Genomic DNA, 24,511 nt, shown 5'->3' with positions numbered 1-24,511 from the left:
GGCAGAGTAGAGTGGAATAATTCTTTCCTAAAATTTGGAGTCTATATTATTGCTAATGCAGTCCAAGATGGCATTTGCCTTTTCAGCAGCTGCATTACACTGCTGGCTGCTGTGTGACTTGTGGTCAACAAGGACACCCAAAATCCTTTCCATATATACTACGGCAAAGTCATGTCTCCCTTTTCTATACTTGTGTTTACATTTTTCTTATCAGATGCAGAACTTTACATTTTTCCCTGTTGAATATTATCCATTTCAGCCCACTGCTGAAATCTTATTGTGATTCTTTTGAATCATCTCTTTCTCCTCTCAGGTATTAGCCCTCCTCCCCACCCAGTTTCATGTGATATACAAACTTTGTAGTGTCCCCTCAACATCCTGATATCCAAATGACTGTTAAAAAAATCAAACAGCATGGAGCATGGTGACTTGCTTCCTTTTGCAAAAAAATGTGAATATCACTGAGTGGTACTCAGTTATAGTCACTGAGGTTCTTGAGCCAAAATTAGTATTAGGGTAATTTAATCACCTTCATGCAGAAGGAGAAACTACTGATTTGGTTACAAAGAAAGAATATTTTAAATACTGTAAACAATTATTATTTAAAACCAAATTTATTTACTTATATTTATATGGCCAACTGTCTTGCCATAGCACCTTTGAGTGGCAAACAATATTGTGATCATGATTATGATTTAATATGGCTGCCCACTCCAATGGACTCTGAGAGGCTTACAAAATATAATACTAAATGAAAACAATTAAAAACAAACAAAACAAGACAGCCAGGACTAAAAACAGCCATTAAAACAAAGCACAAGATCCCCTCTCCACCACACATTAATCCCAGGCCTGGGAACAAAGCCAGGTTTTAAGTGCTTTTTGGAATCCCAGGGGAGAGGACACTGTCTGTATCTCTGGGGGGATGCTGTCCAAAGGGTGGCAGCCATGACAGAGTAGGTTCCTAGGTCCTGTAAGATGACATCATTTAATCGAAGGGACCCATGAATTGTCCACCAAAGAGTTGCTTATTGTTAACCAAGACAAAGTCTATGGTAGGCATTGTTAGAAAAAGGGCTGGAAACAGATCTTCCAATATAATAGTATCTTTGTACTAATCTATATTTGCATTTTCAGTAATGTACACAATTCTGAACCTCAAAAAGTATATTGTAGAGATGGAAAAGGTTAAAAAGGGCAATTACTTTAGTCCTTTTAGCTTAAAAAGAAGATAGGAAAAAAAATATCATAAAGGAATTTAACAATCATAAATAGCACTGAAAAAGGCTGCTGAGATATAGACAATGCTAGAACTTGAAACCATCCATTACAGTTCAGGGCTGAAAAATTAAATATGCTCCTTCCATTGCCAGTATTTCCATACCAGCTTCCCAGTGTAGTGGAGCACCAGTCTTGATAATAAAATTTCTTTCTGGCAACTGCAATCTTTTTTCATAATGTTGTATCTGCAAAATAATTTGTACACACAATGGGAAAGTCAATGTACATGACTATTGTTTTATAAGAACTGCAGCTGTAATTTTATTCTTGCAGAATTTCATAGACTATATCTCAGTATGACAGTATAAGTCACCAATCTATATTTTCAGTTGTGCCAGACACTTTATGCAATACTAAAAATATTGTACATTTTTCTTGGTATAAAAGTATTGACCAAACAATTTTACTCTGGAAATAGGTGGATCATTAAGGGAAGTTTCTTGCAAAGCTAAAAATTCAGTTTTTCAAATTGTATCCATATGCCTTTGGGTTAACACCTCCCACGTTTACATGTTCTGATGCAGCTGCAGAAATGAAGCAATAGACCATGGCATTGAAAAGCCCATCAGATCTCCATTGCTGACTCTGTCTGGGACTGGAAGTAACTTTGCCCTCTCCCTGTGGTTTCTCTAACTGCACCCTCTCATATGATAACAATTGCTATAAATTCCTGGGGGAGTTTAAGACTTCTATAAATCTTGCTAAAGAGAACTGTGGGAATCATGCTTGGAAAAGAATCACTTTTGGTCTTAGGCAACTGCGAAACAGCCTGACATAGCTAAATCACTGTGACCTTTTACAGAAGCTCTATTCATAAAAGAATGTCTTGCAAAGGCGAGCAAACTTCCATGATAAGAAATAAAGATAAGAAAAGATAAGGAAGTTTTTCAAAGCATATACTTGTCTCTAGCAAAGTTGATTCTAGGAGTATGGATTTAGCAGAAATGTGAAGGAATAATTGATTCAGATAGGAAAATGATTTGAAGCTTTTTCAATTGCTATTGGCAAAAGTACAGATGCTTCAGATACTAAATAATGGTGCTTATTAGAGGTATAGGTAGTAGCTGAAAAATAACTGAAGATTTTGACTTAATTGTAGTGATGGATTTTGACATATTTCAAGACTGGAGGAGAGCATTGAAAAAACTGTGCTAGAAGAAACTCGTATTTTCTTATATGCTATAGCAGGTACACCATTTCCATGTTCGGAAAATTTTAGTGTGGATGGATTACTGAAGAAAAATGCAACCAGCCTTAATATACCACAAATGAGCTTCAGTATGTACATTACTCTTTGCATCAAGAACACTTGTATAGGAAAAGCCAAAAATGAAGGAAGTCATGAATGTAACGATAATTTAACATACTCATAATGGTTGAATCTGTTATTTTCCAGCAAGTACGGACATTTATCTATCTATCTATCTATCTATCTATCTATCTATCTATCTATCTATCTATCTATCATCTATCTATTTATTTATAGTTTTTATCCCACCTTTTATTATTTTTATGAATAACTCAAGGCGGCAAAGATACCCAATACTCCTTCCTCCTCCTATTTTCCCCACAACAACCCTGTGAGGTGACTTGGGCTAAGAGAGAGGGACTGGCCCAAGGTCACCCAGCCGGCTTTCCTGCCTAAGGTGGGACTAGAACTCCCAGTCTCCTGGTTTCTAGCCTGTTGCCTTAACCACTAGACCAAACTATTTTCCAGCAAGTATGGACCACACTGAGATTAAATGGCTGAATCAGAAAAGATATCCTGAAGCATTATTTTGCCCTTAGAGAAAAGATTGATTTACTCATGAAAATGAAAAATAAGAAGATTCCCCTGCTGCTGATTGTGCTTTTATGTACAGTCTTCTTTTTCTAAGTGATATAACTGATCACCTGAATGCACTGAACTTAAAACTTTAGGGGGGAAAACAGATGATAACAGAAATGTTTAACAGTGTAAAATAATTTAAAGTGAAGTTTCTTTTGTTGCTGACCGTTGGCAGTTTGGTTCATCTCTGTCAGCCCTTCAAAGGAGGGCAGTCAGGGAACAGACAAACAGATAAATACTTTCTGATTTGCAAGGTTGACGTTAGCCTTGTGAGGTAGTGCAGACAAGAAGCACAACCAGGAGTACTAGCTCTATATTTATTGTGAGGTTACATTAACCTTTAAAGCCTGAATGTAACCCTCTCTTCCTCCACTTTTACTCTCTCAAAAACTACAGAGAGTCCCTTCTTAGATGCTTTCACCACCCCCTTCCTTTGTACTCAAATTTCATGTTATTAGACCATTGTCTAGGCTGTGGCTCTTCCTCCTGTCTCCCAAGGTCATTCCCACATACCATTAGAGTGGTTGGCCGGAACTGAACACAGTATTCCAAAAGTAGACTGCCAAGTGCAGTGTAGAGGTGAAAATTCACTTCCTGTCATCTCAACACTATGCTTCTGTTGATGCAGTTCAAGATGCATTGGTGCAGTTTCAGCACCTTCCTGGCTGATGATTAATTTATAGTCTACTAGGTTGTCCAGAGCCTTCCCACAAGTACTACTGCCAAGCCAGGTACCACTTACTTTACTGTTTCACTGTTGTGGTCCTTAGCCTAATGAACTAGTCTTCATGCAGCACTTGTGACAATTTGAGTCTGAGACACCTGATGTATATAGTCTCTGAGTTCATAACCCTACTAATGGGAATCTGCAGTGTATATTAACACCCTTCACTGATTTATGAAAAATGCAGATGAGAGAGTTTCACACAGCATCATACTGAATGAGAAATAAGTTCTACCATCCCCACCCCCAAACATACACTTTGCAATCAAGTATCACTTAAAGGTCTTCCAGATCCCTGACTGTTGCCCTTCAGTTCTCAGAACATTACTTACAATGAAACAGTGTTATTTTACTATCTTATTCTCAGAGTATTTGAAATAATAATAATAATAATAATAGTATGCTTTTAGTTACTGAATTGTTAAATATAGTTACACATCTGTCACTCATCTTTCCATCATTCTGAAGCCTCTCTGTCTACCCTTTCCAATCTGAAAAGTTCTAATAGCAGGAGTTCCCTTAATATGTCAGTCTTTGTGACCTGATAGAAACATGGGAAGCCAGGAAGCTCACAGACTACTAGAGAGATGATTTTACAATGAGAACAAGATATTCACACAAACAACTTGTCCTCCTGGTGTCATGAGTGCCGTTGAGCTGAAGACATCAGCGCAATGGCACACATGACAATAACGAGGAAACAGGGGAAGGGGCTCAAGATAAGCAGCCATCAACTCACAAAGAAGAAAGAAGAAGATACAATGGCTAAGCGGATCGCGAGGCACACCCAAGCTGTTAGCGCTAGCGCAACGGAGATCGCCCAGCTGACAGCAATCACCGGATGAATAAGGAAACCGATGATGGGCGATCCCGGAGCGCCAGCGGGGCCTCGCAACCCCTCACCTACCGGCAAGACAGCATGTTGGACAAAGGGGGGGTGACGTAACCTCGAGTGAGGGGGCGCTGACTGGCGCGGGGTATTTAAACCCCGCACCGGCGCGCTCCTGTCACTCTCAGCTTTTTTCTACAACTGGCACTACGCTATGAATAAACCAGAGCCTGCTTCAACTGAACCAGTGTCTGTGTATTACTCGGCGGTAGGCAGTGCATGACATAAAGCTGAGAGTCACAAACTCAGCCTCGCCGAGCCCCACCGGACGACAACGAGCTGCGGGAGGAGTAGACGGCGAGAAGACCAGGAACGATGAGGCCGGCGCAACGCGGACAAGGGGGGCGAGCCGCACGGCAAGAAGCAGAGGAGGACCGATCGAGGCCAGAGGCACCGCGGACTCCCGGAGCCATGGACACCCACCCGGCCCAACCCGAGCCTCAGCTCCAACCCCAAGGGGAGATGGCGATGGAGGCAACCCGGCCACGGGAGGGAGCAACATACCTCCCGAGACCAGCGGAGAACCCCTCGCCCCACATCGCACCCCAGCCACGGGCGTGGAGTGGCAGCCCAACGGCGGTAAGCACGGGGGAGGACGAAGAAGCAACCCAGCCGACGGCGGAGGAAGCGGGCCAACGGACGGGACTGCCTGAACCCCACCAGCGACCCACCCCCGCCAACACATCGATGGAACCGGCCCCAGCGGCGGCGCGGATCGCGGACGGGGACGCACAAGCTAGACTCGCGGCCATGGAGACCCAACTGAAGGAACTCTGGACCATGCTTCAATCGTTGATGTCCCCTGCGCCGCCCAACGATGTCCCCGCACAGGTCCACACCCCGAGCGAGGCGCTGCACTCCCACGGGCCAGATGATGGTCAACAAACGGCCCAGGCGGACGATGCCACAGGCCAGGAAGTGAGAGGAGGGGGCTCACAAAACGCCAGGGCCCCAAAGGACTTCCCCATCTTCTTTGATGGGAACCCCGCGAAACTGCCGTTCTTCATTACGAATGCCAGGGAGTTCATGGGGAGGCACGGACACTCCTATGACTCTGAAGCGGACAAGATCGCAGCCGTGGCGATCAAACTACAAGACCGGGCGGCGGACTGGTATGTCCAACTGTACGAGTCCAGCTCCCCCGCCCTCGCCAACTTCCACGCCTTCATCACCGAGATGAAGAGCTACTTTGAGGACCCACTAGCCAAAGTGAGGGCGAAAAGCGCACTCCAAAGACTCAAACAGGGCGCACGCACTGTCCCGGACTACGCCCTCGAGTTCAAAGCCCTCGCAGGGAAGATCAACGACTGGTCCGAGACCACCCTGCTGGAAATGTTCAAAAGGGGGCTCAACCGCGACGTACTCCAATGGGCCCTCTACCGGGACGACCCGGAGACTCTACACGGTTGGATCCACCTCGCGGGGAAAGCAGAACACGCGCACCGCACCTTCCTCAAGGCAATGACGGAAGACACGACCAACACCTGCCCAAAGGTACCCGCGCCACACGTGGAGACGGCTGGTCCCACATATCCAAGGAAGAAATTTAATCGCGGGCCCTGCGGGAGGTGTGGAAAACTGGGGCACAAGACGGCAGATTGCTTCACCAACCGACCGCCGGCTAGTGTGCCCAAACCCGCCCCGAAAACTAGCCTCAAACCACCTAACCCGCCGCCGCCCCCCCACCGCCGAATGACCGGAGCCACAGCGACACCAGAAGAAGGCTGGGACGCCTACTGGGGGGGAGAGGACGCCGTAGACCCAGACCAGCCAGCGGGAAACGCTCCCCGCCTGCCCTGAAACGCGTTACGAGGCAGGCGGTGGGACAGCAGCACGGACCACCTCGACAGAACGGCGAAAGCTCCGTTATAATGGCGGCAATCAAACTCTCTGCCGGCAACAGAGTCACCACGGCCGCGGCACTAGTGGACTCGGGGTGCTCAAAAAACCTCATCCACCCCGACTTAGTCGCCAAACTCGACCTCCGCTGCTCCCCCCTCCCCACGCCGCTGGCATTCCACCAGCTGGATGGCTCAACAGCAGGAGGGAAACCAGCCACGATGCAGACCGAGCCAGTCACCCTGCAAATGGGCACTCACACCGAACGCACATCGTTCGTAGTCACCCACATCGGACGACCCATTGCAGTCTTGGGAATGCTATGGCTCGCAACAAACAACCCGCGCATCGACTGGGAGACCCGCACCTTCCTATTCGGCGACGGCGAGTACCGGGCGCCAGTTCCGGTGGGCAGAACCAACCCCACTGTGGGACAAGCAGAGGCGGCTACACAGGACAACGCAGCTACCACAGCAGACCTACCGGAACAATACGCTGACTTCTCCGAGGTCTTCGGAGAGGCAGAAGCTGATCAACTACCCCCCCACCGCAAGATGGACTGTCGGATTGACCTGCTGCCCGACGTCCCCTTACCTAGACCGAAGATCTACTCGATGACCCCGAAGGAGATGGCAACCCTCCGGGAGTTCATCGATAAAAACCTAGAGAGGGGATTCATAGAGCCAGCATGCTCACCGGTCGGAGCCCCCGTCTTATTCCGGGAGAAGAAAGACGGCACCCTACGGCTCTGCACCGACTACCGCGGCCTAAACGCGGCTTCCCTGTCCAATAAATACCCCTTACCCCTGGTAAAAGATATGCTCGCCCACCTGTCCACGGGCAAGGTCTTCTCCAAGATGGACCTTCGCGAGGCGTACTACCGCATCCGAATCAGGGAGGGGGACGAATGGAAAACTGCGTTCAACTGCCCCCTAGGCGCCTTCCAGTACAAAGTGCTGCCGTTCGGACTCGCGGGGGCCCCGGGGGTGTTTATGCAGCTCATCAATGAGGTCCTGCATGAACACCTGTTCAAAGGGGTCCTCGTCTACATAGACGACATCCTTATCTACACCAAAACGCACGAGGAACATGTGACCCTAGTCAGACAAGTCCTCGATAAGCTCAGAAGGGCGCAGCTCTATGCCAAACCCGCAAAGTGCGAATTCCATAAAGCGCGCCTAGACTACCTGGGGTACCAAATCTCCGGAGACGGCATAGAAATGGACCCCGCAAAAGTCGAGGCGGTGGTGAACTGGGAACGCCCCCGCAACAGACGCCAACTCCAGAGCTTCCTCGGCTTCGCGAATTTTTACAGGTCATTCGCCCGGGGGTTCGCGGAGATAGCCCTCCCCCTAACGGACCTCCTCAAAACCAAAGGGGTGGGGGACACCCGACGCGCCAAGAACCCGGGCACAGTATTGAATTGGACTCCCGCGTGCCAGACCGCATTCAATAAGTTGAAAGCGCTGTTCACCACAGAGCCAATCCTCGCGCACCCGGACCCAGAACGGCCGTTCGTGGTCCAAGCCGATGCCTCAGACTTCTCCCTGGGGGCCATCCTACTCCAAAAGGACCCCACAGGACTCCTGAAACCATGCGCCTTCCTATCGAGGAAATTCTCCGAGACAGAAAGGCGATGGCACGTCTGGGAGAAGGAAGCCTTCGCGGTAAAATCGGCGCTGGAAACATGGAGACACCTACTCGAAGGAGCCGCCCAACCATTCGAGGTCTGGACCGACCACCGGAACCTCGAGGCCCTCCGAACGCCCAAATGCCTCAGCCCAAAACAGGTCCAATGGGCCCAATTCTTCAGCCGCTTCAACTTCCAGCTGAAGTTCATGCCGGGTAAAAAGAACTTCCTGGCTGACGCCCTTTCCCGACTGCCCCAAGACGAAGAGCCCGCCCCAGACACGATTGGGACGGTCCTATCCGCTTCCCAACTGGGGATGGCTGTGACCACCCGGAGCGGCGCTCAGAGGCAGCACGACTCTACGGCGCAACCGACGGCGGGACAACCAGTGACCAGACGACGCCAACCGCAACTACCAGGGGGGATACGCACGGACCTCACCGCCGCCCTCAAAACTGACCCCTGGTTCCTGGCAAACCCCGACAAGGTAACGATGGCACAGGACCTGGCATGGGGGGAAGGCAGAATCTATGTCCCGGACTCGCAACGCCAAGCGATCTTGCATAGATCCCACGACACCAAGCAAGCGGGACACTTTGGGTTCCTTAAGGCCCTGCACCTAACAAGGCGTCAATTCTGGTGGCCCGCGCTAAGACGGGACGTGAAAGCCTACGTAGCGTCCTGCCCAATGTGCGCCAGAGCCAAACGGGCACCAGGCAAGCCCTCGGGACTTTTACAACAGGTGGCGGAACCCTCCCGCCCATGGGAGGAAATCTCCATGGATTTTATAGTAGACCTCCCACCCAGCCAGAAGAAAACGGCCATTTGGTTGGTGAAAGACTACTTTTCGAAACAGGCCCACTTCATCCCCTGCACATCGGTCCCGTCCGCACAACAACTAGCCAAACTCTTCCTCATCCACGTGTACAGGCTACACGGATGTCCCGCACGTGTGGTGACCGACAGGGGCACACAATTCACTTCTAAATTCTGGCGGGCCTTCCTAAAGCTGACGGGGACCCAACAGGCCCTATCCACTGCCTGGCACCCCCAGACGGACGGAGCCACAGAGGTCCTCAATGCCACCCTAGAACAATTCATACGCTCATACACCAACTACCATCAAGACGACTGGGCCGAACTGCTCCCGTTCGCCGAAGTCGCATACAACAACGCCGTCCACACGAGCACGGGGAAAACTCCGTTCGAGGTAGTCTCGGGGCGCGACTTCGTCCCCATACCGGAGCTACCACAACCCCCGGGACCCCAGGTGGACGCTAGTGACTGGGGACGGAAGATTGCGGAATCGTGGCCAATAATCACGGCAGCGCTGAAGGAAGCACAGGCGGCCTACAAAGAGCAGGCCGACAAGCACCGGCGCCAACAACTGACGTTCCAGGCTGGGGATATGGTCTACCTATCCACCAAATTCCTAAAGTCGCCCCAACCCTCGAAAAAACTGGGGCCTAAGTACATCGGGCCGTTCCGAGTCACAAAGATAGTGAACCCGGTGGCAATACGCTTGGACCTGCCACACAACCTACGGAGACTCCACCCGGTATTCCGCACCAGCCTCCTGAAACTGGCAACTACCTCTCGATGGCACCCAAGCACGCCACTGCCTTCACCGGTGATGATCGACGGCCAACATCACTTCGAAGTAAGGGACATACTCGACTCCCGCAGGCAACGGGGAACTTTACACTATTTGGTCAGGTGGAAACACTTCCCCCACCCAGAATGGGTGGCGGCGCACAACGTTAACGCGCCTGACCTGACCCGGGCTTTTCACCGGGCGTACCCCGACAAGCCTAAGGCGAGACAAGCAAACCGGCACCTGCATACCCCCTCCCCCGTGGGCCCCCCCCACCTACCATGCCCCAAGGGAAAGGGCCCCCCCAAGCCCGCGACTTGGGTGGACCTCCCCCCCCGGGACTCACCCACCCCGCCCCGGGCCCACGAGGCAGTGACAAGCGGTCGCCAGCACCCTCCCCCCGCCCCGGGCCCACGGGGGAGTGGCAATCAAGTCAACAGTGCATACCTGGGGGCAACGCCCAGGAGCACACATAACAAAGGCGACGCACTTAGAATAAAAATAAGGGCCCTACCTGGAGCTGATAAGCACCCGACCAGCCACGCCTCTCTCCTCGCCGAACTGAGCCAAACAAGCAGGGTGTGGCCGGAGCATGCGCACGCCCAGGGTGTGACTGGGGCATGCACACTGGGAACACACCCTAGATGGACACGTGGTAGAGGGCGGAACAAAGGGAGGGGCAAAAACACTCCGGCGGGAAATTAAAAAAAAAAAAAAAAACATTTTGACAGCTCTCCTGGTAAAAAACCGGAAAGCCGGGGGGGGGGGCCACTATTCGGACAGGGGGCAGTATGTCATGAGTGCCGTTGAGCTGAAGACATCAGCGCAATGGCACACATGACAATAACGAGGAAACAGGGGAAGGGGCTCAAGATAAGCAGCCATCAACTCACAAAGAAGAAAGAAGAAGATACAATGGCTAAGCGGATCGCGAGGCACACCCAAGCTGTTAGCGCTAGGGCAACGGAGATCGCCCAGCTGACAGCAATCACCGGATGAATAAGGAAACCGATGATGGGCGATCCCGGAGCGCCAGCGGGGCCTCGCAACCCCTCACCTACCGGCAAGACAGCATGTTGGACAAAGGGGGGGTGACGTAACCTCGACTGAGGGGGCGCTGACCGGCGCGGGGTATTTAAACCCCGCACCGGCGCGCTCCTGTCACTCTCAGCTTTTTTCTACAACTGGCACTACGCTATGAATAAACCAGAGCCTGCTTCAACTGAACCAGTGTCTGTGTATTACTCGGCGGTAGGCAGTGCATGACACCTGGAAACTAAAAATAAGCATACATGGGAGTATCCGGAAGCTATAACTGGTTCAAAATGTGGCCGCGCAAGCAATTTTGGGTGCCCCTAGGGTGGCACATGTAACACCTTTGCTGCAGGAGCTGCATTGGGTGCCAGTCTGCTTCCAGGTACAATTCAAGGTGTTGGTTATTACCTTTAAAGCCCTACATGGCATGGGACCAGGTTACCTGAGGGATGAGACATCCCCATAACATCAACCTGCCCCACCCGGTCAGGCAGAGAGGGCATGTTGCAGGTCCTGTCACCGAAAGAATGTCATCTGGCAGGCCCCAGGAAGAGGGTCTTCTCTGCTGTTGCACCCACCCTGTGAAATACTCTTCCCCCAGAGGTGAGGTGGGGTCCCACTCTCCGGGCCTTCCGGAAATGAGTAAAGACCTGACTGTGCCATCTTGCATGGGGGTGAAGAGGGGTAGACAACCCTTGGGGTGGCTGGCACCCTAAAGTCGCTCCTCAGAATTTAAATCAAGAACTTTTTACTAGCCATCTTTTTGGAATACCTTATTTATTAAGAAGTTTGTTTTCATTGTACCATTTTACTGTTTTATTGTATTTTAATTAATGTTTTATTCTTGTTTTTGTCCTAACTGCCAGGAAACACGCTGAGACAAGGAACTGGTCTCTAATGTTTTATTGCTTGTACATAACAGGAATCCTAACAAACTGAAGAAGCGTGGGAAAAACCCAGCCATATAAACCCCAAAGGTTAAAGCGGTTCCAATCTGTGTCTCTTTGAATGGCTACCTAATTCCTCAGTGCTACACATGCGCTTAACATTCTGGATGGGAGCCCCCTGCTCGCCATCCTTACTCATGACATTTTATGTAACCTGCCCAGAGTCACTCTCTGAGTGACATGGACAGGAAATAAATTTGATATATAAATAAAAATAAATAAAATAAATACATTTCCAGAGTATGTTTTCTTTTCTCAAAATCAAATGAGAAATAGTATAAAAATGCAGGCTATAACTGTGTGTTTGTGTGTGTGTGTCACAATATGTATATTGGTTAGTATGGTAAGTATTGATTAATAATATATACAGTATAACTACTGTTATACTAATATATATTGATTAGTATATATCTATCTATTACGGAAAATTAATCATCTAAGGCATTTTAAGTAAATAAACTTTACTCATTTTCCTGATATTGGTTGGGAAAAAAATCAAAAGTCTGCAAGAGAGCTTTATGTGGGCAATAGTCTATCCTTCCATAGGCTTGGGAGAAGGACCTCTTGAATGCATAATTTAAATAGTTCTTATGTGTCTGCTGTCCTCTTTTCTGCCTAGCAACTGAAATGGTAATGTGCAGGACATTCTTTGTTTAAAACAAACACAGGATATTAAAGTGAATAGGACATTTAAAGCACAGAGTTGCAAATGAAAAACAGAAGGATTCCTAGGATGTGGAAACCTCCTCCCTAATTTTTGGTTGTCCTGGACATCTTCACAAAGACAGGAGACATCTTGATCAGTTCTTCCTTGCCATACAAGCTTTTCAATTTGGACTCTAACAGCTGTGTGTGTAGGAGGAAGAAAAGCAAGGTCTTTATCAAAATCTGAACTGTTATATGAATTTGCAAAGAATTAAGAGATATGCAGTTATGAGTCTCTCTTTGGCCTATGGCCACGCCCATTGTTAGAATGATTATTGCTTTATATGTTGAACTTTTCACAAGCAAACTTAGTAGCTGAAAATAATACTTTTGGAGCAAAAAGTTTTTCTCTCTACTCCAACTCATGACTGCCCAATATATTTTTGATTTGCTGATATATTTTTTGTGTTAAACTGAATATTCTTGCAAGCTGTCATTGGGATATGCAAGAATTTTTCCAGGTGGGGGTGGAAATGCAAAACTGTAAAGAAGGACTTAATTGTAACTTGCATAATATTTGCTACTGAAACGTACTTTTTTTTTGGTAGATGTGCTTTGTTCCTCTGTTTCATTTTCATTTTCAATGACAGAAACTTAATACAACAGTCTAAAGAATGTATTTGATATTGTGCCTTATATTTAGTTAAACTATTGATTTATCTAGCTTGATTTTTCTTCCTCCAGTTTTAAAATCACACTCATTTTCTTCCAATCCAACTTCTCTCAATATATACTCCACATATAGGTTGAATAAATAAGGAGAGAGTATACAGCCTCATCACATGCCTTTTCCTGACCATTCTATACTCCATGCTCCACCTGGACTGTGGCATCCTGACCTACAGTATGTACAGGTTTCACATGAGAACAACAGGTGTCCTGGGATTTCCATTTTTCTAAGCACATTCCACAGCTTGACATGGTTCATACAATCAAAGGCCTTTCTATAATCAAGGAAGCATATATTGACTTCTTTTTTATATTCTTTGGCTTTCTCAATTATCCTCAATGTGCCTCAGCAATATTATCTCCTATTCCTCAGCTTTTCTTTGGTACTTTTATGTAGATTGATCTCATCTAATCTGTCGGCCAACAAGAAATGTCTTCCAGGGTATCTTAGCTATTAACATGTCTATGTACAGAATTTCGGTATATTCTTTCCATCTTTGATCTTTCTTGAATCACTTACTATCTGTCCATTGGCATCCCTGTGCATATTAACTCAAGAGTCTCCTGAGTTTAGAGATCTCTTGGAAGATTTTTCCTTGTTCCTTGTTTCCATATCTGTTTCCATCTTTGATGCCTTTATAGATGTTGTTGTAATATTATTCTTATCTCTTTTAACAGCTCTCTGAAACTCTTTGTTAAGTTCCCTCCCGAGAGATTTATTTATTTATTTATTTATTTTTCAAATTTCTATTACCACCCATCTCTCCCAAAAGGGGGACTCTGAGCAGTTTACAATAAAATCAAAAATTAAAAGAATATAAATTACAATATAACAAACCAATAAAGATAAAATAGATATAAAACTCAAGAGGTGAAGATTGTATTCGTTGGGGAGAGATCTATGGTACTAGCCACCCCCAAGAGGAACTGGTGCCCCTCCCACCCCAGGCGAGGTGGCAGAACCAGGTTTTCAAGTTCTTCTGGAAGACCAGGAGCGAAGGGGCCTGCCTCACCTCTGGGGGCAGAATGTTCCAGAGGGCAAGTGCCATTGCAGAGAAGGCCCGCTTCCTGGACCCCACCACATGGAATTCTCTTACCAATGGGGTCCTCAGCATGCCCTCTCTGCAAGATCGGGTGGGGCAGGTTGATATAACGGGGAAGAGGCAGTCCCTCAGGTAACCTGGCCCCATGCCATGTAGGGCTTTAAAGGTTATCACCACCACCTTGAATTGTACCTGGAAGCAAACTGGTACCTAATGCAGCTCACACAGCAGTGGTGTCACATGTGCTGATCTTGGGGCACCAATAATTGCTTGCGCAGCTGCATTCTGGACCAGTTGAAGCTTCTGGATACTCTTCAAGGGTAGCCCAATATAAAGTGCATTGCAATAGTCTATGTGGGAAATGACTAGGGCACGAGTGACTGTTCAGAGGGCCTCTCGATCCAGGAAAGGGCGTAACTGGTACACAACGTGGAGTTGTGCAAAGGCCCTTCTGGCCATGATTGCCACCTGCTCTTTGAGCAGGAGTCGTGAGTCCAGAAGGACCCCCAAGTTACGCAGCGGGTCTGAATGGGGCAATGCAACCCCATCCAGAACTAAAGACGATAACTTCCCAGATACAGAGGAGCCATCAACCCACAGCCACTCCATCTTACCAGGGTTCAGTTGAAACCTGTTGTTCCCCATCCAGACCCCCACAGCCCCCAGGCACTGAGAGAGGGCAGCCACCGCATCACTTACCTCACCCAGGATGGAGATATATAACTGAGTATCATCAGCATATTGATGATACCTCATCCCGTAGTGATGGATGATCTCACCCAGTGGTTTCATGTAGACGTTAAATAGGAGAGGGGAGAGAACCAAGCCCTGCGGGACCCCACACAAGAGGGGGCAAGGGTCAGATCTCTCATCTCCTATCACCGCTGATTGGGACTGGCCCTGGAGGAAAGAGGTAAACCAGCGTAAGCCTATGTCACTAACGCCCAACTCCCTGAGCTGACCCAAAAGGATACCATGGTTGATGGTATTGAAAGCCACTGAGAGGTCAAGAAGAGCCAGGATGGATGCACTCCCTCCATACTGCTCTCACCAGAGATCATCCATAAGTGCAACCAATGCAGTCTCTATCCTATATCCTGGCCTGAAACCTAACTGGAAGGGGTCTAGATAATCTGTTTCATCCAGAATCCTCTGGAGTTGCAACTCCACCACTTTCTCAACCACCTTCCCCAAAAAGGGGAGGTGGGAGACGGGACGGAAATTACTCAACACAGTAGGTTCCAGTGATGGTTTCTTGAGGAGGGGGTGTACAAACACCTCCCTGAAGTCAGCCAGAAACACCCCCTCTCTCAAGGATGCATTAACCATTGCCTGGACCCAACCACATGTCACCTCCCAGGCTGCCTTCACCAGCCAGAAAGGGCATGGGTCTAGATGACATGTGGTGGCATTTACAGTCCAGAGGATCCTGCCCACTTCCTTAGGTCCAACAGGATCAAACTGTTCCCAGGTAACAGGGTAAGTACGTTCCCTCAGCATCTCCCCAGACTGTGCCTTACTCTTAGAGTCCAACTTAGAACGGATCTGAGCGATTGTATCCTGCAGATGCTCAGAAAACACCTCCGCACAGCCCTGTAAGTAGATCACCGAATCCCCCTTGCCCAAGAGGGATCAGGTAATCTTATATAGGGCAGTTGTGCAGCATTCTGCGGACGCAATAAGAGCAGATAAATATTGATGTTTTGCCATTCTTACCGCCACAAGGTAGGCCTTAATAGCAGTTCTAGCTTGTGTTCGGTCGGATTTGGTCCTTATCTTCCTCCAGCGGCACTCTAGATGTCTCTTGATCCTCTTCAAAACCCGTAGCTCCTCTGTAAACCACGGGGAGTGCCGGGTTGGATGGGGCAAGAGAGGTCACACAGGCACGATCCTGTCCAAGGCCCTGGCTGCCTCCCTATTCCAGGCTGCGGCTAGGACCTCTGCTGGACTGTGCAGTAGATTCTCAGTTATAACCCCCAGCTCCTTCTGAAATCCCAGAGGGTCCATCAGTCGCCAGGGGTGGATCAGTTGAATGGGTCCTGCCTCCCTGCGGAGTGGGGTAGCACCAGAGAATCTCAAGGCCACCAAGGCATGATCTGACCATGACAATGGGGACAGATCTAACTCTCCCCTCAGATCACATTGCCACTGCTCTGACAAGAAAACCAAGTCCAGAGTGAGGCTACTATCTCGAATCAGGTCCCGAATAATCTGGGACAGGCCCATGGCCACCATGGTGGCCATGAACTCCCAAGCTGCCTCTGAGGCATGCCCCAGGGATGGCAGGTTAAAGTCCCCCAGAACCATAAGCCTGGGAAACTCCACCACCAGCCCTGAGACCGCCTCCAGCAGCTCAGGCAGGGAGGTTGCCACACAGCAGGGAGGCTGGCACAGCAGCAATACTCCCAACTGCTCTTGGGAACCCAACTTGAAAAACAGGGTCTCACAACCAGCCACTTGTGGAGCAGGGCCCCTGACGGCCACTAGAGACTCTCTGATCACAACCACTACCCCTCCTCCCCTACCCCGGTGTCTCAGCTGATGCCACACATGAAACCCAGCTGGGCACATTTCCAAAAGGGCTACCACTTCTTCTGGGCCCAGCCAGGTCTCATTAATACACACCAGGTCTGCCCCCTCCTCTGTGATTAAATCACATATGAGGGGGGCCTTATTAACTGACCTGGAATTAAGCAGCAGCAGCCAGAGCCCGGGGCCCTCGAGGATCTGCTGACTAGGACCTGGGTCTGAACACGGAGGGCCGGAACACGCCACCAGTAACAAACACTGGGGGTGTCTTCCCCAAAGATGGCTCGCCTTCCGGTTCCCATCATAACATCCTCAGCCAGTCACCACCTCAATAGGGTGACCCTCCCTACATCCCCCAGAGTTTCTAGGCCCAGTTGCCTCCAATCCCAGACCTTCAGAAACCCTGGATTGAAACAAGGCCCCCTCCCTCATGCATACATCCTCCCCTACACAATCAGCCTCAAGTGATGGCAGGCCCTCCCAGCGCACCAGCTCTCGCTCTCAGGACTGTTTGGGCCTAACCACCACACACATACTCACTGCACACACACCCAGCCTCTCTCACTGATCATAGGGGGGGGCACCCCACCCACTCCTACCCACCTCCTATCTCTCACTTAGGGGTGGATACTTTTACATAAATAACATACAATCCTGGGCTCCCCCCACATCTCTCACACCTGAAGGGGAGTACCCCACTCACACCGAGGGGACCCTAGAATCCTCTGCTGCCTCCAAGTAATTGGGGAAGCAACCAGTCCTCTACTTCAGCACTCGTTCTCCTTACTGCTGGTGTCTGCCACACCTGTTGGGTCCTTTCCTTGTTAAATTCCATGAGGTGTCAAGCCAAGCTGCTCCACCACCCAAGTCCCTTATGTCTCCACCGCCGGCCAAAGATGTTCAAGGCCGGGGAATTGGGGAACCCCTGAAATTAGCCTGAGTTGGCCCACAGCACTCCCCCAAAATTCCTGACTGACAGAAAGGGACTGGGGATCAGGGTCTGAAAGACCAGGATTTCCCCCGCCCCCCAGAGCAGTGACTAGTGTCCGCTCCCAATCACCATCTTGTACTTATTTCCTTTGTCTTTCTTGATTTCAGCTTATATCTTCTCATGGCAATTTCTACCAATTGTTCAGACACTCAGTTTGCAATCTTCTGCTTCTTGTCTTTGGCAATCTCTGGTGTAGTTGAGTAAGGAACATAACCTTGATGGAAATATGCAAGGACCATTACCTAGGCAAAAGGGACTTAAACTTTTTTTTAAGTCCAGAGAAATGAGATAACATTTGGAAATGGCTAAGGTAGAAACCACCTTGATTCACTGGAGTTGGTATAGCTGGGGAAGAGGTGCAGCGCAATCAGACTTGCAAGATTCTGTTATTATAGACAAACTCAATAAAAGTACTTTTAGCCTTCCAGTGGAGTTGATTTCCTGCTCTGGTCTACCTATTTGGGTTGATGCTTTTCACATCCATCCTTAACAACTTTGTTGATTCCATTCCACAGTACTGTCAATGAGGTTCAGGACTTCAAATTTATCCCTGATGTTGAAAATGTGAGTATATGTATATTCAAGATCATATCATGGAAACCTATTGGCTTTGTTCTTGAGGTATGGTAGCTCCCCTCTCTGAAGTGAAGTACTTCCTTAAGTCAGATTGTACTGATCCACTCAAGCTTGTACTCTCTGAATCCTTGGTGCTCTCTGAGCTTGGTTTTTTGCTTGCAGATGTTTCATTACCCAACTAGGTAACATCAACAGTGCTCTGTGCCTGTGCCTGTTTATTCAGAAACAATTCCCATTCTTAACAATAATATGTTCCCAAATTAATGCTTATGGACTGTAGATTAAATCTGTTTTCCTTCACTGAAACAAGTATGAAATGGCACTTAAATTTCCATTGCTATTTTTAAATAACATATCTAACATTATTTTCTTATATCTTCCACGTTCCTACATGCACACACACTAACCTTCTTTTCCTTCTTCATGTACAGGTAGTCCTCACTTAACATCCACTCATGCTGTGACCATTCAAAGTTGTGATGGCACTGAACAAGGAGACTTGTGACTGGTCCTCATAGTTGCAGCTGTCACAGTGTCCCCGTGGTCACATGATCACAATTCGGGTGCTTGGCAACCAGCTCACAATTACAATGGTTGCAGCATCCAGTGGTCATGTGGTCACCATTTGCAACCTTCACTGCCAGCTTCTGGCAAAGCAAAGTCAATGGGGGAGCCAGCAGGAGATCACAAATGGCAATCATGTGACATCAAGCTTAACAACTGCGCAGGATTCACCTAACAACGGCAACTGGAACTACTGCAACTGTTGTTGTAAGTAGGCATGGTCATGTGACACTGCACTTTATGACCTTGTCACTTAGCAACAGAGTTGCCAATCCCAATTACCGTCATTCAGCAAGGACTACCTGAACACTATGATTTTGAGGGGTTTATATTTGTTTGTTTTAGACCTTTTAAAGAGAAAAACTGTGTTAGAAAATTATTGAGGATCATTTCCAGTTTTATTTGCCCCCATCACACTCCCAGTCAATCCAAATGTCCAGATTAGAGCAAGTACACATACCTCTCTGCACAGCTAGTAAAAATGTAGCTTGATATGCATTTATTAAACATCAGCAAATATCAAAAAACAATTAACTGACAAAACAGGAAGAGATGCATAACAGACACCAGATAAAAGGGCAGAGGACTTAATAAAACAATCTACATTATGTATATCAATATCTTTAAATCTATATATACCAAAAAGCCCAGCATTTTCCAGAGCCCCTGGAAACAACACTGTGGGTAATTGGCATAGACAGTCCAAAAGGGAGCGGCCTTTGGTTAATCCCATTTTAACACTTTCTCATACATAACAGTAGCAGAATCTAGATGAGGAATATTCTACACCTCTATTCTGCACCATTAAAGAACAATTAGGTGGAGAAGGATGACATACACAACATTCATCTTTCATCAACTATGCACCAAATTGTGCACCATAATGGGTTGTATCACAATGCATCACTTCATGCTCCGAGTCCCAGTGCTTTGCTCAACCTGAGGAAGAGGTCCCTGGACAACGGCCTGGTAAGTGCATCTGCCACCATGTCATCCATTTGGCAGTACATCAATTTTACTTGCCCCTTTTCTTGTACGTCCTCCACATAGTGCAGTTTAACATCTAGGTGTTTCACATTCGGTCTGGACCCCTTTGGGTCAGCAGTTCTTATACATTCCATATTGTCCTTAAATAATATGGTTGGGATTGATTATTTTATTCTGAAGTCTAGCAGTAATTTTTACAGACATGCATGTTCCTTCCATGCTTGATCCAGAGCACAGTATTCAGCCTGGGTAGATGACAGGGCTACAATTCTTTGCTTCTTGCTGCAACAGGCAAAGGTTGCACCCCCCCTAAAAAGGTATATCCTGTAACTGATTTCCTATTTGATTTATCCCCAGCCCAATCCAAATTTGTATATCCGATATGTTTTGGAGTTACAGGCAGTTTTAAATTAAAGTCCACAGTTCCTTTTAAATATCTACCTAATGATGCACAGAAATGACATAAAAGGATATAAAGCTAACATAATTTCCCCCTTTGCATCAAGGGCCACAAAAGTGAGGAGTCACTGTACTTCTTTCTTGTCACTCTCTGTCCTTCAGTACAGCAGCAGCAGGCAGCAACAGAAGCCTGGAGAAACAATCAGATTCAGAAAAGATGAATCCATCTGCCTGTCAAAGAGAGGAAAGGAAAGGAAAAGTAGGGTAGTAGAATGTACTTGGATAAGATAAAAGAAATGTTAAAAACAGTAACTTCTTACATCATTTTAAAAATGGGAAAACAGCCTTATTTTTTTGTGGTAAAAATGGTATTGATCAAGGTACTGTTTAGCAGAGCAACCTTTATAACTTATACAGACTATGCAGTACTTCAGATTGAAAGATCCTGGGAAAAGATTCATTGGTTTAAACTAGTGCAATCAAGTGTGACATTCAAAGTGTTGTGCACTCTGAGGCACTTTTGTACCTTCAAAACTGAAGCACTACGCAACCTTACAACTTTCTTCTGCTGACTTCTAGAGACAACTCACTTTTATCAGAGATGTCATAATATTGGGACTTTGCTCCAGCTCAAAGCAAATTTTGAACCTAGAGAGGTTTGGGACAATTTGTGTCGTGTTTAATTCACTGGAGGTAAGACATATGTGTTGAACTCAGTATGTCCCTGATTCACAGAGCTTTGCCTCAACTCTGTAGTTTTGGAATTACATATGCTGGGTGAAAAAGTCAGCCCCTTGTTCCAAAACTGGTGGAAAAAATACTAATATTTGGCACCTGCTAGTTTACTAATATGACTTGGATGAGAGAGGAAGGAGACAGAATATTGGCTTTAGTGACAGACAAGTCTGCCCTGGAACCAGAGTAATCTTTGCAATCAGACTATTCTCAGTTGCTCCAATCCCATTTTGTAGGGGATGTCATAGAGAACATGAGAAAGAATTCTTAAATTAACCATTTACTTATCTTATTGTTTCTCATCTCCTGAGAGGTCTTATCTAGCTAACTGGCTTGAATGCCATACAAACTTTAATAGGAAATATGAGATAATATCTTATATTTATTTTTATCATGGCCTGTGATAGCATAACACTTCAGGGTAGACAGAAACTAAGAGCTTGCAATGAATTTCAAATTTTGCTTTCTGAAAACTTGTCTTTGTGGGCCATTTTGGAACTGGCATATTTGACTTCCCTTATAAAATTGATTACTGTACAAGAGAAATATTTTCCTTTCCTTTCCTTTCCTTTCCTTTCCTTCTTTCCTTTCCTTTCCTTTCCTTTCCTTTCCTTTCCTTTCCTTTCCTTTCCTTTCCTTTCCTTTCCTTTCCTTTCCTTTCCTTCCCTTCCCTTCCCTTCCCTTCCCTTCCCTTCCCCTCCCCTCTCCTTTTCTTTCCTTTTATCAAAGTATTTGATAGGTTAAGGATCGTTACCTTGTCGTGGTGTTGGAGCTTGAGCACCTCAATGATGCCATGAGCTAAACCGTGAAGGGCCACCCAAGACGGGAAGGTCATGACAGAGAGGTCAGACTAAATGCGATCCCTGGGGAAGGTAATGGCAACCCACCCCAGTATTCTTGCCGTGAAAACTAAATGGATCAGTACAATCTCAGATATGCAGATGATACCACTTTGATGGCTGAAAGTGAAGAGGAACTGAGGAGCCTTATGATGAAGGTGAAAGAAGAAAGTGCAAAAGCTGGCTTGCAGCTAAACCTCAAAAAAACCAAGATTATGGCAACCAGCTTGATTGATAACTGGCAAATAGAGGGAGAAAATGTAGAAGCAGTGAAAGACTTTGTATTTCTAGGTGCAAAGATTACTGCAGATGCTGACTGCAGTCAGGAAATCAGAAGATGCTTAATCCTTGGGAGAAGAGCAATGACAAATCTTGATAAAATAGTTAAGAGCAGAGACATCACACTGACAACAAAGGTCCGCATAGTTAAAGCAATGGTGTTCCCTGTAGTAACATATGGCTGCGAGAGCTGGACCATAAGGAAGGCTGAGAGAAGGAAGATAAATGGTTTTGAACTGTGGTGTTGGAGGAAAATTCTGAGAGTGCCTTGGACTGCAAGAAGATCAAACCAGTCCATCCTCCAGGAAATAAAGCCAGACTGCTCACTTGAGGGAATGATATTAAAGGCAAAACTGAATACTTTGGCCACATAATGAGAAGACAGGACACCCTGGAGAAGATGCTGATGCTAGGGAGAGTGGAAGGCAAAAGGAAGAGGGGCCGACCAAGGGCAAGATGGATGGATGATATTCTAGAGGTGACGGACTCATCCCTGGGGGAGCTGGGGGTGTTGACTACCGACAGGAAGCTCTGGTGTGGGCTTGTCCATGAAATCATGAAGAGTTGGAAGCGACTAAATGAATAAACAACAATTTGATAGGTTCTGAGGAAATCCAGAGAGTTTCACTTAAGGATTTGCAAAAGCCACCTTATTTACTTTGAGGACCCAAACTGGAAAGTATTTGAATTTTGTGGAGTCCTTGGTGCTTTCTGAGCCTTGTTGTTTTCTTGCAGACATTTCATTGCCAGACTAGGCAACATCTTCAGTGCAAAGAGGGAGTGGGCCTTGCTCTCAGTTTATATACCATGGCTTGCCCTGCTTGTGTTGGTAGGGGTTGTTCTCTCCTTGGGAGTTCTTTGATTGGGCTGTTGTTTGCTGCTTGGTTGATTGCCTGAGTTAATGGTTCCTTGATTAGGGTACTTTTTGATAAGGGCCACCCAACCCACTACAACCCAACCAATGGAACCCACTACAACCCAACCAATGGAAACTATGAAAAGGATAACACTGCCATACATCAGAAACATCTCAGAAACCACCAACAGACTGTTAGAACCACATGGCATCACTGTAGCACATAAACCAACTAAAACTCTTCAAAACATAGTAAGCAACCCAAAAGACCCAATAGCCCAAGAAGAAAAAACAGGAGTTATGTACAACATACAGTGCAAAGACTGTAACAGCCACCATGAAGGACAGACAGGCAGAAGACTAGCAGAGCGCATCCACAAACACCAACTAGCAGTCAGAAGACACAATGAGAACTCCTTAATCTCACAACACATGGACAGACTCAACCATAGTTTCAACTGGGAAACAGTGAGCATCCTAAACCAAGCCAAATCCTAAAACGCCAGAGAATTCCTGGAAGCCTGGCACTCAGACAAAGCAGCCATCAACAGACACATAGAGGTAAACAACATTTACATACCATTCAAAAGAGACAACAGAAAAGCCAAAAGACCAGTACACTCCCTTGCCAACAATCAACACCCAGATATGCAAAAATCAACACTAGAATTAACACCAGATGAACCATCAAACAGCACAATACATCCTAATCAAGGAACTATTAACTCAGGCAATCAACCAAGCAGCAAACAACAGCCCAATTAAAGAACTGCCAAGGAGAACAACACCCCCACCAACACAAGCAGGGCAAGCCACGGTATATAAACTGAGAACAAGGACCTCTCCCTCTTCGCACTGAAGATGTTGCCTAGCCTGGCAATGAAATATCTGCAAGAAAACAAGGCTCAGACTCCACAGTTCAACCCTGAGCTACAAATATTCGCTTTGATTGGTATTTGAATTTTGCTGGGTTGTCGTGGGAGAGTTCTGGATTCACAGCAAAATTCAGAACAGCACAGGAAAACCCAAGTGCACCATCTGCAGCATGGCAGAGTTTTGGAGAAACAGAGCACCATATCATTTGAAAATGTGGGCTGTTGTTGAATTCAATGCATCCCTCTAATTTTAGTGTAGGAAATCTTTGCCAAGTTATTATCAAAAGAGAATTTTAAATGCTTGACTAATGACAAGTCCATAAATTAAGGAAAGACATAAGCATAAGCATAAGCATAAGCATAATCTAACAAAGGTTAGATTCATTTCTTGAGCATTTCACATTACTCCAGTAAGATGAGTTACTATTTTAAAAAAAGGTTTATCCTCTGCATAGTTGGAATGAGGAATGAAGTTCTTCCTCTATTTAAGAAAACCCCAACCAGGGTCAGAGTCTAAGAAAAAAAATACATACAAAATAGGAACCTCTTCTCAATCTGATTTTGCCAGAGCAATATTTTATCTCAGATGCTATATCGAAAAAAAAATGGGTGTTCCATTTTCATTTCCATTTTCAGAGCCCAGCCAGTTCATATTATCCGGGCTCTGAAAATGGAGCATCCTTTTATTTTTTTTAAA

The sequence above is a fragment of the Candoia aspera genome, chromosome 4 (genome assembly GCF_035149785.1).
Source record: "Candoia aspera isolate rCanAsp1 chromosome 4, rCanAsp1.hap2, whole genome shotgun sequence".
NCBI lineage: Eukaryota > Metazoa > Chordata > Lepidosauria > Squamata > Boidae > Candoia > Candoia aspera.
This window is presented reverse-complemented; position numbering follows the sequence as displayed.